This window comes from Lipotes vexillifer, unplaced genomic scaffold (assembly GCF_000442215.2).
Source record: "Lipotes vexillifer unplaced genomic scaffold, Lipotes_vexillifer_v1.1 scaffold359, whole genome shotgun sequence".
Taxonomy (NCBI): Eukaryota; Metazoa; Chordata; class Mammalia; order Artiodactyla; family Lipotidae; genus Lipotes; species Lipotes vexillifer.
Window position 1 is genome coordinate 586,035 of NW_006778638.1, and position 5,401 is coordinate 591,435.

Genomic DNA, 5,401 nt, shown 5'->3' on the forward strand with positions numbered 1-5,401 from the left:
GGGTTCATGTTCCAGGCAAGTTCTGGTTCTAGGATTCCTCCACCCTTTACCTGCCCAAGGTTGACTGCTGTGGTTGACAAGTCAGTGGGAGGGGCAGGCACCCATGTTCTCTCTGCAGCTCCATTGCTTCCCCTTAGCAGAGTCCTCTGCTGATGTGATGCTTTCCAAATAGATGACGTGCATGGTATCTGGGGGGAGATGTTCAGCTTCACCCTAATCCCCTCTGTTTCCAAGAACCCCACCCCGTGCAGAAGGAGGCAGCTCAGCTCTATCTACCTTCAGGCCTGACAGTGGTCCAAGCCCCAAACCCACTTTCTTTGAATCCTGTAGCCTCATTTAGCCACTGCAATCCCCTGTGAAACCTTTCAACTCACCTACACCCACAGGGAGGGGAGAGAAAGGCCCCACTAGGACAGCTCCTCACGGTGGCAATCATTTTCTTTCTCATGCCTTCTCCATCCTCTCAGGTAAGCTGGGATGGGGTCAGCGATGGGGCTATTGTTGAACATGGCAGGGATAGTTTGACTTCCTATTAAAAACCCTGAAGGAGGTATTGGGCCACAAGTGGGTTTTGGTTTTTTAGAATGTAAGGTATTTACTGCTTCTGTGCCCTCAGCAGGAAAAACTACACCCAAGATCCTGCTACAAACCATTGCTATTTGACGGTCAGAATCAAGGTCAAGAATGAAAGTCCCCTTTCCATCACAACCCTACATTGTCTCTGCCCGTGTGAAGATATGGGTCTCCACCTGAGAACCACTGGCCTCTGCTTCTGTAAGACTCACTCTTTACATACTCAAAATATGAGTGAAAATAGTTTACCTATTTTTCCTCCAGGCCCCAATTTATCCCAGACTCTATAGTTTAGTTCATTTAACCTTGTCACATTTCATCTTTTATCTGTGTTGCTCTTCTGTGGAGCCTAGGTGGATGCAGTCTGTTCGCGTAACAGAACTTCTTTTTTCTCCATTTCTATAAATGCAGATGCGGTATTTCCCCACCCCAAAAGGTTGGGCTAAAATGTGGCAAGATCAAAAATACTGAGACCCCTTAACTGGAGAGAAGGTGGAGGTGAAGGTGAATTAAGAACTAAATGCTTTTGGGGGGAAGAGTAGGGTCTTTTATATATATATGAATGTTTATTGAGTGCTTACTATGTGCCCAGCATTTTTTTACGTACTTTATGTATACATTAAATACCACATGTGAAACTCACAAGACAGCAGTAAGTTACAATTATACTCCCATTTTACAGATGAGGAAACTGAGTCACAGATTGTTTATACAAGTGTCAGAACAGGGATCTGGCTCCTGAGTTGGCTCTTGACTGCCACATTGAGTCATCACAGAATAGAGAGTCACAGGAGTTGGGAAAGGAGACCTTTGCCAATGTGATCCAGGAAGGCCCCTCTGAGCAGTGACATGGGGCTGTGACCCGAACAAGAAGGAGCCATCGGCCAAGACCCAGGAGGAGCATTCCAGAGAGAAGGAACACAAGGGGCCAAGGCCCCAGGGAGGAGAAAAAGTTATTTTGCTCCAGGTAACAGGCAGAGGCAGAGAGTAAGGCAGAGAGTGGCATGGCAACAAACGGAGGGGTGGGCTGGCCAGATAAGAGTAGGGTCTTTTGTGGGGAATATCAAAAAGGTGACCAATGTCCCCCCAACCCCACTAAGCACACACCAAAAAGGAAATAGACTTGAAGAATGATATTTGAGTTAGATTTTTAAGCAGAATTTTATAATAGTGAAGAGAAAATACTTACGTGAAACATGAAATTCCCTTCCCTGGTAGTTTTTAAAATAAATGGTTGGGGTGGGGAATAGAGACATAGAGAACAGAGACATATCTGTTTGGATCTGTTTTGTTCCACTTCTTAGTGATAACAAAAAGGGGAGTTAGATTCACTCATTCATTCAACAAATATTTGAGTCCCTCCTACATGCCGGTCACTGTTTGACAGTCTGTAGAAGTGAACAAACCAGGCAAAACAGACAGTAAACAGACAATCAATGAAACATATATTCTGTCAGATCATGCTAAGTACTGTGGAGAAAAACAAAGAGGAAAGGGAGGCAAGGATGGCAGGAACAGGCGATGAGGGGGTAAAGGGGGGATGTTTTAAATAGGGTCCTAAGGGAAGACTGCAAGGGAAGGCGACCTTTGAGCAGAGCACCAAGTAGATGACACGTTACAGGAAGATAAGCAGATAGCTGGGGGAAGAACATTCCAGGCAGAGGGAAAAGCCAGTGCAAAGGCCTGGAGGTGAGCTCATGCTTGGCAAGTTCTAGCAACAGCACAGTGCAATGTGGCTGGGGCAGAGTGACGGAGGGGCGGGTGGTAGGAAATGAGGTCAGAGAGGATGATTAAGGGCTCAGATATGTCCTCCTTTAATTTATGATTCAATTCCGCATGCATGAAACATTCCTACACACCAGAAACAAAACCATGCCCTCAGGGGAGAGATTAACAACAACAATGAAACATACATAAATAAAAGTAGCTACAGAAAATTTTCAGTCATCAACTCTCTCTCTGGTATCAGTCCCTCTCTCTCTGCCTAACATGGTGTTTTCGAGTCTCTTCTGCTAAATCAAGCCATAGACCACCTAGCAACTGCCTATGAATGATTAAGAGTTTTCAAATTCAGGCACAGTCTTTTCACTTGAATATATGTCAAACCCAACACAAAGCACTTAATGAAAAATATGAACAGAAGAGTAAATAGGATGGGAAATGTGACAACATAACCCTGAGGCAGCATGATATCATAGCCTATTAGCACAAAATCCAGAAACCTCCCGTGTTCCCCAGACCCATCTCTCCACAATTGTTTACCTCCGGTTTCTCTGGGACTTGTGGGCCTGGGGAAACAGTTCTGACGCAAATGCATGTCAATACCTGCAGACAATTCAGAAAGGCCTGGGTTTCTCCTTCTTTGCTTCTTTCTCCCCTCTCCCTGCCCCACCCCAGAGCAGAACACTAAAGCATCCGAGTGAAAAGCCCTGCAGCTCATCAAGATCAAGACAGGCATTATATTTCAAGTTGAGGTTCAAAACAGCTTGCACTTTGCCAGGACTTCTTTCTCCCTGAAATCAGATGGCGCCTCTGAGGACTTCAGTGTCCTGAGTCACAAGCAAGGTACACACCCGCTCTTTCATTGAAGGCCACCAGGCTGAGACCCCATCTTCATCCTCGGTCAAGTGAACACAAGGACCAAGTGGAGAGCACCTTCAGAAGAGGTTCCTGTGAAGGATCCAGTCTTAGAATAAAAGGAATGATTTCAGTTTCTCTCTTCTTGTGGAAATATGACAACCGAGAAATAATTTTTAAAATCTCTGCCCATTATCTTTACATAAGACCACCTACATCTGCCTAATTACTGCACTGTTTAGTTTATGTCAGGTGACTATTTATCCATTAAGCATATCCATAGGCCATGCATGACAAAGACACTGTATTAGAAAATTTTAGCCCTCAGAGAGCCTTTCAGATTAGAGCCCTAGGAGATGAGAGTAGGTTGCTACCCACTGACCCAAGTCTTGCTGGCAGACAGGTTTCCGTGAATTAGTAACCAACCTACATAAATTGGGCAATTTCACATAAAAATCTAAAATTGGAGACGCCCTTGAAGACTTGAAAGATCTGGCAACGCTGGACCAAAATTCCTATGTAGAAACAACTGGTGTGACCCTTCAGACAGAAAGTGCGGGGAGCACATGCCCCCTGGGTCGGCAGCCACTGGCTGATACCCCTGCATCAGTGTCTTTCCCTGGGAGTATGCACCTGGGACCCCCCCCCCCACCGTCTAGTCCCACCACTTTATGGGACAGATGAGGAAAGCAGGGTCCAGAGAATTTTAAATGACTTACCTAAGGTCACTCAATCAGATAAAAGCAGAGCAGGAACCAGAATTCGGGTCTCCTTCCCAAGACACCCCCATTCCCTGGAGCTCCAGTTGTGAAAGAAACTGTGCCATATTTGAGGCAGTTTCTCAAATGATATTAGCTCTGAAGTTATTTTAATTATAAATCACCGATGCAGTCTAACGAAGACATCAAAGCTGTGATACTGGTATAGACGAGAAGGGCTGGGGAAAAGTACAACTAGGAGATATAACACTTTCTGAGGGATTTAAAATGTAAGTAATCTATATTTAAAATATCATGATTTTTGTGACTGAGTGCAACAAAGAAAAGCTGAATAAAAGTCACATCCTAATTGAACTATACTGAATAAATTAGCAATGAAACGTCTTGGATTATTTTTCTCTCTAAATCTAAAAAAGATTTAGACTGAGAGGTTTTTCTAATGCGTGAATTCTGCCCACCTATCTTTCATGTCATTAATTCATGGTAATGTATATATAATGAAGATAATGGGTAATTATTGAGGACTTTCAAGATTCTTTATAAGTGATATTATTTTTCTCCATAAGGTAAATTTACGGGCCAACCTAAAAACATTTTGTTTACATGGGTATTACAAATGTATATATAATATAAAAGTCCAGGGCTTCCGTGGTGGTGCAGTGGTTGAGAGTCTGCCTGCCGATGCAGGGGACGTGGGTTCGTGACCCGGTCCCAGAGGATCCCACATGCCGCGGAGTGGCTGGGCCTGTGAGCCATGGCTGCTGAGCCTGCGCGTCCGGAGCCTGTGCTCCTCAACGGGAGAGGCCACGGCAGTGAGAGGCCCGCGTACCGCAAAAAAAAAAAAAAAAAAAACTATGGTAGCACTAATGACCCTGCTGTTAATATTTCCATCCTACCTCAACTCAGAATAGAAATGAGAGTTTTTTCTACATTCATTTTTCTACATACCACTGGCTTATCATCATAACTCCGTTCTCTTTTCCAGGAAGCTCAGACTCCATCTCCACAATTTCCAGAAACCTGTTACCTTGAAGAGGTTTAAAAAGAAACCAAAATATTTCTTCCTTTACGGGGTCTTAGTTCCCAGACCAGGGATGGAACCCAGGCCCCCAGCAGTGAAAGGGCCGAGTCCTAACCACTGGACCACCAGGGAATTCCCACCCAAAATATTTATTTGGAAAACTATGTAATCTTGAAAATGACCCCCCCACCCCCCTTCCAAAAAAAGAAAAAATTACTAACCAGCTGGTGACATAGGGGTCATTGATATGACAAGTGGAACATGCCACACGTTTACGGTTGCACAGCGCTTCCAGCAGGGCCGGTAAAATGAGAGGCTTTCTTTCTTTCCTACCACATTAGCAGCCATCTAAACCTGGGTGCCACAGAGAGCATCTAAGACAGTCTAAGCACAATGCTGTTCAGTAATGCTGTAATGCCATGTGAAATTCCGGCTGCTAAAATTACACTGACACTTGGCAGAAATTATCATCGCACTTCCCATCACAGCATTATGACAGGCAGAAAGAGTG